This window comes from Bufo gargarizans, chromosome 1 (assembly GCF_014858855.1).
Source record: "Bufo gargarizans isolate SCDJY-AF-19 chromosome 1, ASM1485885v1, whole genome shotgun sequence".
Classification (NCBI taxonomy): Eukaryota; Metazoa; Chordata; class Amphibia; order Anura; family Bufonidae; genus Bufo; species Bufo gargarizans.
The window spans coordinates 479,518,712-479,538,973 of record NC_058080.1 but is presented as its reverse complement, the minus strand read 5'-3'; positions in this window follow the sequence as shown (position 1 = coordinate 479,538,973).

The following is a 20,262-nucleotide window of genomic DNA, read 5'->3' as shown; positions in this document are numbered from 1 at the left end:
GTCACAAGTTAGTGGAATATGAGACTTTGTAAGAAAAAAAAAAATCATAATTTTCCGCTAACTTGTGACAGAAAATAAAAAATTCTAGGAACTCGACATGCCCCTCACAGAATACATTGGGGTGTCTTCTTTCCAAAATGGGGTCACTTGTGGGGTAGTTATACTGCCCTGGCATTCTAGGGGCCCTAATGTGTGGTAAGTAGTTTGAAATCAAAATGTGTAAAAAATGACCTGTGAAATCCTAAAGTTGCTCTTTGGAATGTGTGCCCCTTTGCCCACCTAGGCGGCAAAAAAGTGTCACACATCTGGTATCGCCGTACTCAGGAGAAGTTGGGGAATGTGTTTTGGGGTGTCATTTTACATATACCCATGCTGGGTGAGAGAAATATCTTGGCAAAAGACAACTTTTCCCATTTTTTTATACAAAGTTGGCATTTGACCAAGATATTATCTCACCCAGCATGGGTATATGTAAAATGACACCCCAAAACACATTCCCCAACTTCTCCTGAGTACGGCGATACCAGATGTGTGACACTTTTTTGCAGCCTAGATGCGCAAAGCGTCCCAAATTCCTTTTAGGAGGGCATTTTTAGACATTTGGATCCCAGACTTCTTCTCACGCTTTCGGGCCCCTAAAAAGCCAGGGCAGTATAAATACCCCACATGTGACCCCATTTTGGAAAGAAGACACCCCAATGAGGGCCATGGCGAGTTCATAGAATTTTTTTTTTTTGGCACAAGCTAAAGGGACAGCACAAGCTGTCCCTTTCCGCTAACTTGGGACAAAAATTTCAATCTTTCATGGACTCAATATGCCCCTCACGGAATACCTTGGGGTGTCTTCTTTCCGAAATGGGGTCACATGTGGGGTATTTATACTGCCCTGGCATTTTAGGGGCCCTAAAGCGTGAGAAGAAGTCTGGAATATAAATGTCTAAAAAATGTCACGCATTTGGATTCCGTGAGGGGTATGGTGAGTTCATGTGAGATTTTATTTTTTGACACAAGTTAGTGGAATATGAGACTTAGTAAGAAAAAAAAAAAAAAAAAACAATTTCCGCTAACTTGGGCCCAAAAAAATGTCTGAATGGAGCCTTACAGGGGGGTGATCAATGACAGGGGGGTGATCAATGACAGGGGGTGATCAGGGAATCTATATGGGTGATCACCCGCCTGTCATTGATCACCCCCCTGTAAGGCTCCATTCAGACGTCCGTATGTGTTTTTCGGATCCGATCCATGTATCCGTGGATCCGTAAAAATCATACGGACATCTGAATGGAGCCTTACAGGGGGGTGATCAATGACAGGGGGTGATCAGGGACTCTATATGGGTGATCACCCGCCTGTCATTGATCACCCCCCTGTAAGGCTCCATTCAGACGTCCGTATGTGTTTTGCAGATCCGATCCATGTATCCGTGGATCCGTAAAAATCATACGGACATCTGAATGGAGCCTTACAGGGGGGTGATCAATGACAGGGGGTGATCAGGGAATCTATATGGGTGATCACCCGCCTGTCATTGATCACCCCCCTGTAAGGCTCCATTCAGACGTCCGTATGTGTTTTGCGGATCCGATCCATGTATCCGTGGATCCGTAAAAATCATACGGACATCTGAATGGAGCCTTACAGGGGGGTGATCAATGACAGGGGGGTGATCAATGACGGGGTGATCAGGGAATCTATATGGGTGATCACCCACCTGTCATTGATCACCCCCCTGTAAGGCTCCATTCAGACGTCCGTATGTGTTTTGCAGATCCGATCCATGTATCCGTGGATCCGTAAAAATTATACGGACATCTGAATGGAGCCTTACAGGGGGGTGATCAATGACAGGGGGTGATCAGGGAATCTATATGGGTGATCACCCGCCTGTCATTGATCACCCCCCTGTAAGGCTCCATTCAGACGTCCGTATGTGTTTTGCGGATCCGATCCATGTATCCGTGGATCCGTAAAAATCATACGGACGTCTGAACGGAGCCTGACAAGGGGGTGATCAATGACAGGGGGGTGATCAGGGAGTCTATATGGGGTGATCAGGGGTTCATAAGGGGTTAATAAGTTACAGGGGGGGTGTAGTGTAGTGTAGTGTTTTGTGGTACTTTACACAGCTACCTGTGTCCTCAGGTGGTCGATCCAAACAAAAGGGACCACCAGAGGACCAGGTAGCAGGTATATTAGACGCTGTTATCAAAACAGCGTCTAATATACCTGTTAGGGGTTAAAAAAATCACATCTCCAGCCTGCCAGCGAACGATCGCCGCTGGCAGGCTGGAGATCCTGTCTCTTACCTTCAGTTCCTGTGAACGCGCGCGCCTGTGTGCGCGCGTTCACAGGAAGTCTCGGCTCTCGCGAGATGACGCGTATATGCGCCACTCTGCGCAGAGCTGCCGCCTCCGGACCGCAGATCTGCGTTAGGCGGTCCGGAGGCGGTTAAGGATACGACAGATTTCCTGCGGAAGATCGATGGTATCCATCTTGGGGATGATGCAATTATGGTGACTTGAGACGTTGAGTCACTATATACTAGCATCAAGCACCAAGATGGAATGCAGGCAGTTGATTTCTTTCTCACACAAGAAAACCTGGATGTGGATAGGAGAAGGTTCCTTTTGGACCTTTTGTCTTTTGTCCTGACGTATAATTTTTTATCCTTCGGAAGGTCCTTCTACCTGCAGCTCCAGGGCACTGCGATGGGGATACCCTGTGTGCCATCCTACGCAAATTTGTTCCTGGGGCTGTGGGAGAGAGACCTTTTCCTGTCAGATTGATGCATGTCGATGGACCGCGCCATTTTCTGGGCGAGGTACATCGACAATGTATTTTTGATCTGGCAGGGAAGTGTGGTGGAGTTACAAGAATTCTTTGGGATGCTGAATAAGAATTGCAAGAACATCAAATTGACATATAAATATGATAGGGACTCTATTGAGTTCCTGGATGTTCAGTAGGAAAGAGGCATTGATGGTTATATAGTGACAAATATATTCAGGAAACCAACAGCAGTGAATTCTTATTTACATGCATCTTCATCCCACCCCCCACAGATGATCAATTCGATCCCGACCAGACAATTTTTACGGGCTCAGAGAATTTGCTCGACGGATGTAATATTTTAACAACAAGCGGATGAATTAAAACATTCAACAGATTCACCAGTCGTGGGTATAGTCAGCGCTCAATTAAGAAGGCATATAGGAGAGCAAGGACATGCTCCCGTCAGGATCTCCTTTTTTCGGGGGAACAAAGGGTCAATGATAATAAGACAAGATTCATCACAGGTTACCATGGAAGATGGATTGAGATGAAAGATATCTTGAGAAGATCGTGGCCTGTTCTGTTGACTGATCCTATCCTGGTGAAATATATAGCGCCATATCCGATGGTAACGGCCAAATGATCCAAAAATTTGAAAGATCATCTTGTACGTAGCTTATTTGTTAAACAGAGTCAGCCTTTGTTCCCAGGGATAGGAAAACCTAAATGGGGTTTTGTCCCATGTGGGAAATTTATAGCATGTCCCAACATGGGAAGAGCGACTTCCTTTGATGATTCAACCAATGGGAAAACCTTTAACACAATGCCTCACATGCACAAGTACAGCAGTCGTGTATTACGCAAAATGTTCATGCCCTAAGATCTACAGGTCCTTCTAAAAAAAATTGCATATTGTGATAAAGTTCATTATTTTCTGTAATGTACTGATAAACATTAGACTTTCATATATTTTAGATTCATTACACACCAACTGAAGTAGTTCAAGCCTTTTATTGTTTTAATATTGATGATGATTTTGGCATACAGCTCATGAAAACCCCAAATTCCTATCTCATAAAATTAGCATATTTCATCCGACCAATAAAAGAAAAGTGTTTTTAATACAAAAAAAGTCAACCTTCAAATAATTATGTTCAGTTATGCACTCAATACTTGGTCGGGAATCCTTTTGCAGAAATGACTGCTTCAATGCGGCGTGGCATGGAGGCAATCAGCCTGTGGCACTGCTGAGGTGTTATTGAGGCCCAGGATGCTTCGATAGCGGCCTTAAGCTCATCCAGAGTGTTGGGTCTTGGGTCTCTCAACTTTCTCTTCCCAATATCCCACAGATTCTCTATGGGGTTCAGGTCAGGAGAGTTGGCAGGCCAATTGAGCACAGTAATACCATGGTCAGTAAACCATTTACCAGTGGTTTTGGCACTGTTAGCAGGTGCCAGGTCGTGCTGAAAAATGAAATCTTCATCTCCATAAAGCTTTTCAGCAGATGGAAGCATGAAGTGCTCCAAAATCTCCTGATAGCTAGCTGCATTGACCCTGCCCTTGATAAAACACAGTGGACCAACACCAGCAGCTGACATGGCACCCCAGACCATCACTGACTGTGGGTACTTGACACTGGACTTCAGGCATTTTGGCATTTCCCTCTCCCCAGTCTTCCTCCAGACTCTGGCACCTTTATTTCCGAATGACATGCAAAATTTGCTTTCATCCGAAAAAAGTACTTTGGACCACTGAGCAACAGTCCAGTGCTGCTTCTCTGTAGCCCAGGTCATGCGCTTCTGCCGCTGTTTCTGGTTCAAAAGTGGCTTGACCTGGGGAATGCGGCACCTGTAGCCCATTTCCTGCACACGCCTGTACACGGTGGCTCTGGATGTTTCTACTCCAGACTCAGTCCACTGCTTCCGCAGGTCCCCCAAGGTCTGGAATCGGTCCTTCTCCACAATCTTCCTCAGGGTCCGGTCACCTCTTCTCGTTGTGCAGCGTTTTCTGCCACACTTTTTCCTTCCCACAGACTTCCCACTGAGGTGCCTTGATACAGCACTCTGGGAACAGCCTATTCGTTCAGAAATTTCTTTCTGTGTCTTACCCTCTTGCTTGAGGGTGTCAATGATGGCCTTCTGGACAGCAGTCAGGTCGGCAGTCTTACCCATGATTGCGGTTTTGAGTAATGAACCAGACTGGGAGTTTTTAAAAGCCTCAGGAATCTTTTGCAGGTGTTTAGAGTTAATTAGTTAATTCAGATGATTAGGTTAATAGCTCGTTTAGAGAACCTTTTCATGATATGCTAATTTTTTTTAGATAGGAATTTGGGGTTTTCATGAGCTGTATGCCAAAATCATCAATATTAAAACAATAAAAGGCTTGAACTACTTCAGTTGTGTGTAATGAATCTAAAATATATGAAAGTCTAATGTTTATCAGTACATTACAGAAAATAATGAACTTTATCACAATATGCTAATTTTTTTAGAAGGACCTGTATGTGGGTTTAACCACAAGAGAACTAAAGGTGAGAGTGCGTGAGCACGTCAGAGATATAATGTCAGCAATTAATGAAAAAGAACTGGGTAATTTAAAACCAGTGGCAAGACATTTCAAAATATATCACGACTGCAACCCTGTGCATTTGAAAGTACGGGCAATTGATTGTGTCCTGAAAAATATCTGAGGCGGTAACATAACAAAAAGATTGGCGCAACTCGAATGCAAGTGGATTTGGAAGCTAAATACACTGCATCCAAATGGCTTGAACGAGTCCACTGGTTTCTCCTCATATTTATAGGATCATGGGGTTCATATGGGTCTCCACACCCAAAAGGGTTTTATGCGGGTTTTTATGTTTTGGTTTTAATTCCTACTAACCCCCTTGCCTTTTAGGGTCATCATTGGTTCTGATGCTGTCTGCCACCGGTATAATCCCCTCATCCCATAAGATTAATGACCTTGTGGCTTGAGAGATGAAATATATGAATACATTTACAAACACACCACGGGATAAAGATGTGAGGCGGTATGTGGGTATATGTGTAGAATATGCAATGGTAATGAGCTGGTCTAATATGGATCACTTGATTCCCTTCCCTTTCCTATCCACCGCAACAGGCTGGAAGAGGCAGTGGGGTGGCAAAAGGGAGAAGGCGGGCCACACCAAACAGGCCTGCAACTGTTCCCCGGAGCACACCCTTGCGGAAATCCCCCTTGCCAAGGCGTAGGTGTTCCGCAGTCTGGCGCTTTTTTGAGGGAAGTGCGGACGACAAAAGAATTGTAACTTGCAAACTGTGCCATACAAAAATGAGCAGGGGCATAAAGAGTAGCCACCTCACCACCACCAAAATGATCCACCATATGGCATCAAAGCACCGTAATAGGTGGGCCGAACGCCTGGGTCCACAATCTGTGTCTGCGGGTCGCACCACTGCCTCCTCTTCCCCTGTGTTATGTGCTCGCCAATCCCTTGTCAAAGGCGCAGGCCCGGATGCCTCCCGCCCCTGCACCTGGACCTTCGCAAGCGCCATCAGCAACCACATGCATTTCCGTGTCCCAGCGCAGCGTACAAATGTCCTTACCCCAGGAATTTGAATGCAAATGGTTTCTAAAAACCTACCCCAATTTGCCTGAGCTACAGGTGAAGGTGCGCAGCGGGTGTGCCCATTTCCGCAAGTCATCGACAGCTTCCGCCGGTCTGTCAACGCTGTAGCAGTGCTTACAATTGCCAGCTAACCAACTGTTGTGAGACGTGAGCACGCGCTGGAACTTCACGTTTCACATGTAGGGCAGGCTTTATGAGCAGCAGAGGGCAGTAGTGGAATACCAGCTGCAACATGGTTGCCGCATTTTCAGTCAGCTTCCGCTCTTCGCAGCTTCCGCTCTTCGCAATGTCTAATCTCTGTGAGGTTTTAAGAAACTTTGAGGAATCAACACAGATGGTAAGCAGCGATAACGCTATTATCAGCGTCACCATACCACTTCTGTGTCTACTCAAACACTCGCTGCTCACAATTAAGGCTGACGCATTGCATATGAAAGTGGTGGAGATGGGGGAAGACAGTACACAGGGTGATAGCCAGGCCACCCTCAGTTCGTCTTCTCAGCGCAAATTGGATGATGATGAGGAGGAGCAGGAAACGGTGGCCTCTGCTACAGAGGGTAGTACTCATGGAAGTTTAATTTCATCTGTTTAGCATGGATGGGCAGAAGAGGAGGAAGAAGATGAGGAGATTGAGAGTCATCCTCCTGATGAAGACAGCGAAGTCTTGCCTGTTGGGACTCTGGCACACATGGCTGACCTTATGTTAGGGTGCCTTTCCCGTGGCCCACGCGTTTTACGCATTTTAGACAACACCGATTACTGGTTGTTCACCTTTCTCGATCCTCATTCCTGTGGTGGAGAGGACGTGCAAAATGGTGCAATACCAGAAGTTCCTTGCAGAAAAATTGCTCCAAAAATTTCCAGCTGACAACACTGGCGGCAGAGTCTGTACTTCCTTGGGCAACCGAGGAGGGGAGACGAGGGGAACACACAGCAGTTCCAATAGAGGCAGGGCAACACTCTCCAAAGCCTGGGACACCGTGATGCGCGGCCTAGTGTCCAAGGAGGGAAAAAGTTTGGAAGATGGTGAATGAGTATGTAGCAGACCATGTCAGCATCCTCAATGATCCCTCTGAGCCTTACAGCTACTGGGTGTCCAAGCTGGACATGTGGCATGAACTGGCACTCTACGCCTTGGAGGTGCTGGCCTGCCCTGCCACCAGCATTTGGTCAGAGTGGGTATTTAGGGCTGCTGCGGGCATAATAACGGATAAGCGCATCCACCTGTCAACTGAAAATGCTGACAGGCTAAACATAAAGGCACTTTAAATGTGTTGTTTATAATGTACTGAATACATTGTATTCCCATGCACCCCTTTCACCACAAAAAAAGGGTATATGGTTCAATTTTCCTTTTCTCTTCCTCCTCCTCCTTTTCCATCATATCAACATGCTTATTAGTTTGCCCTCGCTCCTATTGTTGTAGAGGGTCAGCTCACCTGCAGGCCTTCGCATATAATGTTTTAGAGGGTCAGCTCACCAACAGGCTCTCACATACAATCTTTTAGAGGGTCAGCTCACCTGCAGGCCCTCACCTACAATCCTTTAGAGGGTCAGCTCACCTGCAGGCCCTCGCATATAATGTTTTAGAGGATCAGCTCACCAGCAGGCCCTCACCTACAATCTTTTTAGAGGGTCATCTTACCAGCAGGCCTTCACCTACAATCTTTTAGATGGTCAGTTCACCTGCAGGCCCCCAACCATAATGTTTTACAGAGTCAGATCACCAGCAGGGCCTCACCTGCAATCTTTTACAGGGTCAGCTCACCAGCAGGCCCTCACATATAATGTTTTTGAGGGTCAGCTGACCAGCAGGCCCTCGCCTACAATCTTTTAGAGAGTCAGCTCACCTGTAGGCCCTCGCATATAATGTTTTTGAGGGTCAGCTCACCAGCAGGCCCTCGCCCATAATTTTTTCAATTGTTAGCAGTCAGACCACACATGGAGTACTGTGTGCAGTTCTGGGCGACTGTGAACAAGGCAGACATAGCAGAGCTGCAGAGGGTTTAGAGGAGAGCACCTAAAGTAATAACTGAAATAGGCGAACTACAGTACCCAGAAAGATTATCAACATTAGGGTTATTCAATTTAGAAAAAATACGACTCAAGGGAGATCTAATAACTATTTATAAATATATCAGGGGTCAGTACAGAGATCTCTCCCATCATCTATTTTCCCCAGGACTGTGACTGTGACAAGGAGACATCCTCTGCGTTTGGAGGAAAGAAAGTTTGTACACAAACATAGAAGAGGATCATTTACGGTAAGGGCAGTGAGACTATGGAACTCTCTGACTGAGGAGGTGGTGATGGTGAGTTCACTAAAAGAGTTCAAGAGGGGCCTGGATGTATTTCTGGAGTGTAATAATATTACAGGTAGAGTTGAGCGGACACCTGGATGTTCGGGTTCGACGGATTTGGCCGAACTTCACAAAAAAGTTCGAGTTCGGGACCTGAACTTGACCCCAAACCCCACTGAAGTTAATGGGGACCCAAACTTTGGAGCACTAAAATGGCTCTAAAAAAGTCATGGAAAGGGCTGGAGGGCTTAAAAGGGCAGCAAAATGTGGTTAAGAGCATGGCATTTGGATAGGGAAATGACTTAAAATAACATAAAATACGTAAAAATCTAAAATAATAATCTTGATCTAGAAGGAGGAGGTCCATATGGAGTGGGAGGTTGAGGAGGCGGTGGATTTGGCGATGTAGGTGGAAGTGGCATTGGAGGAGGAGGAGGTAGTCAACACTGGTTTTTGTTTTAGTTTTTTATTTTATTTTATTATTTATTTATTTTAGTTGACATTTGGGTAGGCCCCAAAACATTGGGAAATATAAAAAATAAAACAAAGAGAAAGTGTGTTAGAGTACAACAATCGCTGGGTGAGGCCGGTATACATGTCTATTCTGCACAAGGTAAGGACAAGTCCTGTGGGATCCCTGCCTGGTTCATTTTAATGAACGTGAGCTTGTCCACATTGGCTGTTGACAGGCGGCTGCACTTGTCTGTGATAACCCCCTCCTGCCGAGCTAAACACAAGTTCAGATAATACACTGGCTGCAGGGCAGGCCAGCACCTCCAAGGCGTAAAGGGCACGTGCCCAATTTGAAGACCCAGTTGAAGGGGGCAGACCCATCAGTCAGTACGTGTAGGCGTGTGCACACATACAGGGAGTGCAGAATTATTAGGCAAGTTGTATTTTTGAGGATTAATTTTATTATTGAACAACAACCATGTTCTCAATGAACCCAAAAAACTCATTAATATCAAAGCTGAATATTTTTGGAAGTAGTTTTTAGTTTGGTTTTAGTTTTAGCTATTTTAGGGGGATATCTGTGTGTGCAGGTGACTATTACTGTGCATAATTATTAGGCAACTTAACAAAAAACAAATATATACCCATTTCAATTATTTATTTTTACCAGTGAAACCAATATAACATCTCAACATTCACAAATATACATTTCTGACATTCAAAAACAAAACAAAAACAAATCAGTGACCAATATAGCCACCTTTCTTTGCAAGGACACTCAAAAGCCTGCCATCCATGGATTCTGTCAGTGTTTTGATCTGTTCACCATCAACATTGCGTGCAGCAGCAACCACAGCCTCCCAGACACTGTTCAGAGAGGTGTACTGTTTTCCCTCCTTGTAAATCGCACATTTGATGATGGACCACAGGTTCTCAATGGGGTTCAGATCAGGTGAACAAGGAGGCCATGATATTAGTGATTCTTCTTTTATACCCTTTCTTGCCAGCCACGCTGTGGAGTACTTGGACGCGTGTGATGGAGCATTGTCCTGCATGAAAATCATGTTTTTCTTGAAGGATGCAGACTTCTTCCTGTACCACTGCTTGAAGAAGGTGTCTTCTAGAAACTGGCAGTAGGACTGGGAGTTGAGCTTGACTCCATCCTCAACCCGAAAAGGCCCCACAAGCTCATCTTTGATGATACCAGCCCAAACCAGTACTCCACCTCCACCTTGCTGGCGTCTGAGTCGGACTGGAGCTCTCTGCCCTTTACCAATCCAGCCACGGGCCCATCCATCTGGCCCATCAAGACTCACTCTCATTTCATCAGTCCATAAAACCTTAGAAAAATCAGTCTTGAGATATTTCTTGGCCCAGTCTTGACGTTTCAGCTTGTGTGTCTTGTTCAGTGGTGGTCGTCTTTCAGCCTTTCTTACCTTGGCCATGTCTCTGAGTATTGCACACCTTGTGCTTTTGGGCACTCCAGTGATGTTGCAGCTCTGAAATATGGCCAAACTGGTGGCAAGTGGCATCTTGGCAGCTGCACGCTTGACTTTTCTCAGTTCATGGGCAGTTATTTTGCGCCTTGGTTTTTCCACACGCTTCTTGCAACCCTGTTGACTATTTTGAATGAAACGCTTGATTGTTCGATGATCACGCTTCAGAAGCTTTGCAATTTTAAGAGTGCTGCATCCCTCTGCAAGATATCTCACTATTTTTTACTTTTCTGAGCCTGTCAAGTCCTTCTTTTGACCCATTTTGCCAAAGGAAAGGAAGTTGCCTAATAATTATGCACACCTGATATAGGGTGTTGATGTCATTAGACAACACCCCTTCTCATTACAGAGATGCACATCACCTAATATGCTTAATTGGTAGTAGGCTTTCGAGCCTATACAGCTTGGAGTAAGACAACATGCATAAAGAGAATGATGTTGGTCAGAATACTAATTTGCCTAATAATTCTGCACTCCCTGTACTGCTCCACCATGTCGCACGTCCCCGTGACGTCCACGATTCAATTGGATATCTTCTCTATCAACTTTCAATGTTCTTTTATGTTCCTACCATTGTGATCATGGGTAACAGGAAATCAGGGTTCCATGCCGGAGAGGGAGCGTGAGAAAGGGATACCACATCCAAGGGAGGTCAATGGCTGAAATGTGATCGGGCTGGAATGTGGGACAAGTTATTGAAGCAGAAGCATCCAAGTAAAGGAGGGGGCGTGTGGCAATTCAACTCCCGACTCGGGGAGGTAGTGAGGACAAATAACAATACAGGACTCTTAAGATGCCCTGTTATTGGAATCAGTAATAAAAAAATTAAAGGGAATGTCACTGTGGTGATTTGGATTAGGAAACGTTATACAGGAGAGGCCCTGCTGCCGCTTTGTTGACTCTAGATAACACGTCCCCGTGATGTCCACGATCCAATTGGATATCTTCTCTATCAACTTTCAATGTTCTTTTATGTGCCTACCATGGTGATCACGGGTAACTGGGAATCAGCGTTCCATGCCGGAGAGGGAGCGGGAGAAAGGGATACCACATCCAAGGGAGGTCAATGGCTGAAATGTGATCAGGCGGAAATGTGGGACAAGTTATTAAAGAGGAAGAATCGAATGAAAAGAGGGGGTGCGCGTCAATTAAAGACGAATTTTAGAAATTTAAGTCCCTGTCACCTATGCAGAGCCGGGGTTTATTCACGGTAAAACTGGGTTCATGTCACCCACCAATTGAACAGACGATTTTAAAAAAATTTGGTCCCTGTCACTTATGCAGAGCAGGGGTTTGTACATGGCAAAAATGGTAAAATGTCACCTGAGAATGTAACAGGTGATTTTTAGAAATTTAGGTCCCTGTCACCTATGCAGAGCAGGGGTTTATTCTCGACAAAACTGGGTTCATGTCACCCACTAATTGAACAGACGCTTTTGCACCCTCCTCCCTATTTTGCTGTGCCGGTGCCTCTGTGCAACCAGCGTCTCTTCCTCCAAACTGCACACATCACTCGCATGACCTTAAATCCATGTGGGGTCTAGTACCTCATCATCCTCCACATCATCTTCCACCCAATCTTTAGCCCTGCCCTCCTTGTCGGTCTGCAGACTGCAGAAAGCCGCAGCAGTTGGCACCTATGTTTTGTCATCATCAGAGACGTGCTGCGGTGGTCTTCACATGACCTCATCCTGAAACATAAGTGGTTAGGCATCAGTGCACTCAATCTCTTCCACTTCTGGGGCAGGGCTATGTGGATGGCCCACGTAAACCCTGCCAACAGAGTCATCAAAAAGCATAAGAGACTGCTGCATGACTTGGGTCTCAGACTGCTTGCCTGATTCACAACGGGGTGAGTTGAAAGACAGATGGCCATGGGTTGTACATGCTGATCTTTCAGCAGAGGACTGGGTGGGAGACAATGTGAAGGAACTAGAGGCACTGTGAAGCCAGCTAGTCACAGGGGCAACACAGCGTGGCCAAATGATATAACACACAGTTCATCAGTTTATTCACGGTTAGCAGATAGCCTCCCTGGGCTGGCAGCACAGTGTTGAGGTGGACAGCACGAAATCCTCCAGGGCACGCTCTGTGGTAGGAAGCATCAGCCAAGATGGTGGTTGAGGTGCCCTTGATGTTAGGGGTGCTTAGGGTGCTTGTTGCACCTGAGTCCCTGGATGTTTTTTGTCGTGACGCCAGTACGGTTAATGGTGGTACAACCATAGGTAGTAATAATGAGTTAGACAGTGGTAAGATGCAACTCACAACTTTTACTTTGGATGTCTCTTGGTTGCAGCAGTACAATTATGCAGTCTCTAGATGGTACAGAGTTAATTCTGCAAATCCGCAGTTTTAGGCTGGTTAGGTTTCTCGGTTTTGGAGCAGTGGGTTAGGTGTACCTGGTTCCTTTAGATGTGTTGGATCCTATTTCTTGACTTTCCCTACAAGCTGAATATTTTTTGACAGGAAAACTCAACTGTCTCTTAGAAGGTTGGTGTGGCTGCCAGAAGCTATAAATCCTCCACCATGCAAAGGTGTCTGTGGCCCTCAATAATGGCTCTTATCACCGATGAATTACTAGGAATGCTAGTTTCTTTTCCAGGGAGGCAAACTCTTCTCCTACTGGTCAGGGATGCAAGTCTATAGTCTAGCTACAGAAGGAAAACGCTCTTCTGCGCCTGACATCTGAGTAAATGAACACAATTGATGGCTGGCACTCTGCTGTGTATAGTATTATCTTCGGTGCTCAGTGATGGAGGTTCTCCCCAAAGTAATATTGTAGAGTAATTCACGGCACTCAAAATTTGATGTGAATAAAGTAAATAATTTTATTTGAAATGCCACTGGTGATTGTCAGTTACATAGGCCAACGTTTCGGTCCTCCCGGACCTTGTTCACGGCCTGTTAATTATAATAACATCAAATCAATACATACAAAGAAGAAAGAGCAAAGAACTGCAACCATACATATAGAGGCAAATCTATAAGTGAATATATATATATATATATATATATATATACACATAGTACACTATACTATATTATATTATAGTCTGCGAGTGTAAACCAATAATTATTCTGATAATGGGGTAGTCATCACAGAAATAATTCCACAAATTATACAAAAACCAAAAAATTAAAACATGAAAGGACATTGGATAATCAGAAAATATTTGAACAACAAAGAAAATAAAAGCTTTTCAGAAATATTTTAACAAACCAAGGCTTCTATGCAGCAATAAATAAGAAGACAGAAAAATATTGAACAAAAAACCTCTATAGAGAATCACTATGTGTATAACAAGAGACTGCAATGGGTTAAATCAGTTGAGATTGATAGATCTATCTATGTGCCGCATTCCCTATAGTATATCAGTTAGCTGTCATGCTATATAAGATATCTCAGCAGTTTCAAACAATGGAATATTAGGCACATATATAGATAAATAAAACCCATAAGGTACAATGCATAGAATTATCAGCATCATGTACATACCTCCAAGCAGTCCTGACTGGAGAAAAGTGGCGTTGCGCTGGGTGACCTGTGCATGTCTGGTATTTATGCTGAGCCTGATCTTGCAATGTTGAAAAAACGTCATCAACAGGATATCCGCATACTTGATTAAAATAGCGGAAGTCCGGTTATTTGTAACATTCAAATATATTTTCGAAAAAAATCAAATATATTTTCGTAAAGAAATCGCAACACTCGAATCAAAAAATCGGAAAGTCAGAAAATCAGAAAATCCGACCAAAGAATCAGAATGTTCGATCAACAATTGAAAAATTATTAATAATCATGTAAACTCACTAGGAGTAGTTATCTGTGAGACAATCCCATCAGCAGTGATAGTATCATACGAAAAAGTAGATGCAGACTTGAGTAGGTGCTCAAGCTCAAACAATTATACAGATGAACACAATTGACATGCTGTGTATAGTAATAACAACAATTGAGGCACAGCTTGTCTCCACATCCTCCACTCAGGAGTGGAATGATATAAAGAAGAAGACAGAGAAAATTTTGGAGGACCATAGAAAGTATATTGAGCAAACAAAACGGGCTAAATTTACTCGAGACACTGAAGATTATCAGCTGAACCGTATTTATCGCTGGCAATGGCAAGAATCCGAATCACAGGGTTATCAACCATTTGGGGACTATGCTTCTTCTTCATCTGGGAGCGACAGGTCCTCACATCGCAGACCATATCGTTTTTTTCCCCGGCTGGGCAACAGAACCAGACGACGACCCCAAGGATATGCAGGAGACGACACTCCCGACAAGCCAGAACCTTCCATGATTCAGACCAGGTCCCAGGTAAAAACTTTGTTATTAATATTTCATCTAGGACCCTGGCTCCAGCTGAACATAATGTCTTATCAAAAAGGACTGTCTTTTTGCCCAAGAGAATCTTTTCAACAATTTTCTTTTATGCAGGACCTAAATAGGTTCTACAGGTCTTTACGTTTGAAAGTACACTTTAAGGATGATTGTATTGATGAGTCTGAGCCACCTTTAATGTCTAATCCTTTATCCATAGCCCACTTAGGTTTTAAGAACAAAAGTAATTTTATGCCCCCCAAATTATCTCATACGATTGAGGCCTTTATTAATTTGGTGGATAATGAGGTTCAGGCGAACATCGACTCCTTTAAGAGGGGCCGATATCCGTCTCACTCAAATCTCCCAAACACTGAATATCTTGCACTACAGTCACTTAGAAGTGATAAGACGATTACAATTAAACCAGACGATAAAGGGGGTGCCATAGTAGTCATGGATACATCTTATTATAAACAAGAAATGAAGAGACAATTGGCTGACACCGATACTTATGAGCTTACATAAAATAATCCCACCTTTGGTATACAAAAAGAAATAGAGTCATATCTTGATCACCACTTAGGGATTGGTACAATCGATAAATTAACCTATATATTTCTTCACAATGATCACCCAATAATGCCGGTTATATATGTGTTACCTAAAATACATAAGAATCTCCAACAACCACCAGGACGCCCAATAGTGGCATCGACAGACTCACTTTTGGCACCATTATCTATTTATTTAGAAAAAATACTTACCCCATTAGTACGCAAAACAAAATCATACTTATTGGCTACATCACACTTTTTAGAGATTATTCTCTCCTTAGGCACAATTCCCCCGGATGCACTTTTGGTCACTCTTGATGTCAACAGCCTGTACACCTCCATCTCTCATGATGGGGGGATACAGGCCGTACGCACATCACTTGTGACCACGACTCTTACCAATTCTCAACAGGCCTTTTGCATTGGATTGTTGCAGTTTGTCCTACAATTTTTTTTTTTATGTTTGTAGATCACTACTATATTCATAAGAAGGGCACGGCAATGGGGGCAAATGTGGCCCCCCGTATGTCAATCTTTTCATGGCTCAGTTTGAGGAGGAGTATATATAGTCACATCCATTATTTCGAGCCCATGCATTAACATGGCGTAGATTTATTGACAACGTTTTTTGTATTTGGACTGGCAATAGGGAATCCTTTCACATTTTTTATACATACAGGTCCTTCTAAAAAAATTAGCATATTGTGATAAAGTTCATTATTTTCTGTAATGTACTGATAAACATTAGACTTTCATATATTTTAGATTCGTTACACACCAACTGAAGTAGTTCAAGCCTTTTATTGTTTTAATATTGATGATTCTGGCATACAGCTCATGAAAACCCAAAATTCCTATCCCCAAAAATTAGCATATCATGAAAAGGTTCTCTAAACGAGCTATTAACCTAATCATCTGAATCAACTAATTAACTCTAAACACCTGCAAAAGATTCCTGAGGCTTTTAAAAACTCCCAGCCTGGTTCATTACTCAAAACCGCAATCATGGGTAAGACTGCCGACCTGACTGCTGTCCAGAAGGCCATCATTGACACCCTCAAGCAAGAGGGTAAGACACAGAAAGAAATTTCTGAACGAATAGGCTGTTCCCAGAGTGCTGTATCAAGGCACCTCAGTGGGAAGTCTGTGGGAAGGAAAAAGTGTGGCAGAAAACGCTGCACAACGAGAAGAGGTGACCGGACCCTGAGGAAGATTGTGGAGAAGGACCGATTCCAGACCTTGGGGGACCTGCGGAAGCAGTGGACTGAGTCTGGAGTAGAAACATCCACAGCCGTGTGCAGGAAATGGGCTACAGGTGCCGCATACCCCAGGTCAAGCCACTTTTGAACCAGAAACAGCGGCAGAAGCGCCTGACCTGGGCTACAGAGAAGCAGCACTGGACTGTTACTCAGTGGTCCAAAGTACTTTTTTCGGATGAAAGCAAATTTTGCATGTCATTCGGAAATCAAGGTGCCAGAGTCTGGAGGAAGACTGGGGAGAGGGAAATGCCAAAATGCCTGAAGTCCAGTGTCAAGTACCCACAGACGATGGTCTGGGGTGCCATGTCAGCTGCTGGTGTTGGTCCACTGTGTTTTATCAAGGGCAGGGTCAATGCAGCTAGCTATCAGGAGATTTTGGAGCACTTCATGCTTCCATCTGCTGAAAAGCTTTATGGAGATGAAGATTTCATTTTTCAGCATGACCTGGCACCTGCTCACAGTGCCAAAACCACTGGTAAATGGTTTACTGACCATGGTATCACTGTGCTCAATTGGCCTGCCAACTCTCCTGACCTGAACCCCATAGAGAATCTGTTGGATATTGGGAAGAGAAAGTTGAGAGACGCAAGACCCAACACTCTGGATGAGCTTAAGGCCGCTATCGAAGCATCCTGGGCCTCCATAACACCTCAGCAGTGCCACAGGCTGATTGCCTCCATGCCACGCCGCATTGAAGCAGTCATTTCTGCAAAAGGATTCCCGACCAAGTATTGAGTGCATAACTGAACATAATTATTTGAAGGTTGACTTTTTTTGTATTAAAAACACTTTTCTTTTATTGGTCAGATGAAATATGCTAATTTTTTGAGATAGGAAATTTGGGTTTTCATGAGCTGTATGCCAAAATCATCAATATTAAAACAATAAAAGGCTTGAACTACTTCAGTTGGTGTGTAATGAATCTAAAATATATGAAAGTCTATCGTTTATCAGTACATTACAGAAAATAATGAACTTTATCACAATATGCAAATTTTTTGAGAAGGACCTGTATATCAATCATGTGATTAAAGATCTACAGTTTACTGCCCATATTGAGAAAACCACGATTAATTTCCTTGACACTTCGTTGACCAAGGATTCCACTGGTTCCCTCAAAATAGATATTTATACTAAGCCGACGAATCGTAATACGTTACTTTTATATTCTAGTTGCCATCCTAAGAATACAAAAACATAATTACCTCGGTCACAGTTCGCTAGGGTATCGAGAATTGTAAGTGACCCTATAGTGAATCATCAACGACTGATGGAAATGTCGGACAAATTTGAAGAGCGTGGTTATCCACGAGGCCTCCTAGAAAAAGAGATTAAACTGATTACACAAGGTAATCGTGAATTGAGATCGTCACGATCACAACAACCTGCACCTAGACTTCCATTAGTGGTGACATATCACCCATTTGTACCGAAGATTCAACGGATTATACAAAAAAATTGGCCGTTATTAGGTAAATTTTACCCAGATATAAAGGAATTTAATAATCCTATTAAAATGTGCTATAAGCGTCCAAGAAATCTACGTGATACCCTAATTAAAGCAGATATTGGTCCTGAGTAAAAGTCGCCAAGACAGACTGTACTTTCCAGTCCAAAAATGGGTACCTTCCCCCGCTTAAACTGCGTACAATGTGCTCATGTTATGAAAGGGAATACTTTTACACATCCACATACGGGCAAGTTATACAATATAAAAGTTTTTTTTCACATGCGCGACCTCGTTTGTCATCTATCTTATTAAGTGCCCGTGCGGCCTCGCATACGTTGGGGAAACTTCCCAGTGTGTGCGAGACCGCATCAGCAAACATAAATCCAATATACGCTGTAATAAATCAGAACTCCCTATACCCCATCACTTTATTCATGTCGGTTACCATATCAGTCAATTAAGGTTCCAAATTATTGAACACATTCCTTTATCACGTCGAGGGGGGAAATCGAAAACTTCAACTCCACAAACATGAATCCTATTGGATACATGAATTAAGGACATTGTCTACATTGGGTTTAAACCGTGACTTTGAGTTTTATATACAATGACATGATAATAGCCTTTTCTCTCTTTTCTTTTTCTTTTTATGGCATTTACAGACAAAATGACTTTATATACAGGTAGGATTCCCTATGGATTTGTGGTGTCTTGTCCGTGTCTGATAGTTTAGTGGATTAACATACTGATATAATCTTATAAACTAATATATTTAAGCATTCACAACTTTTTCTTTATATCTTTCACTATTTTATAATTTTGCTTATGGATATTTGCATGAAGCCTGATCTCCGATGTTTATTTCGATTATATTGTGTTGGTTTTGATTACATTGAACCAATAGTATATATATGGATCTATCGATATTTTACACGATTATTAATAATTTTTCGATTATTGATAGAACATTCTGATTCTTTGGTCGGATTTTCCGATTTTCAGACTTTCCAATTTTTTTATTCGAGTGTTGCGATTTCTTTGCAAAAATATATTCGATTTTTTTCGGAATGCGGCACATAGATAGATCTATCAATCTCGACTGATTTAAGCCATTGCAGTCTCTTGTTATACACATAGTGATTCTCTATAGAGTTTTTTTGTTCAATGTTTTTCTGTCTTCTTATTTATTGCTGCATAAAAGCCTTGGTTTGTTAAAATATTTCTGAAAAGCTTTGATTTTCTTTGTTGTTCAAATATTTTCTGACTATCCAATGTCCTTTCATGTTTTCATTTTATGGTTTTTGTATAATTTGTGGAATTATTTCTGTGATGACTACCCCATGATCAGAATAATTATTGGTTTACACTCGCAGACTATAATATAATATAGTCTGGACACAGACTATATTAAAAAGTTTGGACACACCTTCTCATTCAAAGAGTTTTCTTTATTTTCATGACTATGAAAATTGTAGATTTACACTGAAGGCATCAAAACTATGATTTAACATATGTGGAATTATATACATAACAAAAAAGTGGGAAACAACTGAAAATATGTCATATTCTAGGTTCTTCAAAGTAGCCACCTTTTGCTTTGATTACTGCTTTGCACACTCTTGGCATTCTCTTGATGAGCTTCAAGAGGTAGTCACCTGAAATGGTTTTCACTTCACAGGTGTGCCCTGTCAGGTATAATAAGTGGGATTTCTTGCCTTATAAATGGGGTTGGGACCGTCAGTTGCGTTGTGGAGAAGTCAGGTGGATACACAGCTGATAGTCCTACTGAATAGACTGTTAGAATTTGTATTATGGCAAGAAAAGAGCAGCTAAGTAAAGAAAAATGAGTGGCCATCATTACTTTAAGAAATGAAGGTCAGTCAGTCTGAAAAATTGGGAAAACTTTGAAAGTGTCCCCAAGTGCAGTCACAAAAACCATTAAGCGCTACAAAGAAACTGGCTCACATGCGGACCGCCCCAGGAAAGGAAGACCAAGAGTCACCTCTGCTGCGGAGGATAAGTTCATCCGAGTCACCAGCCT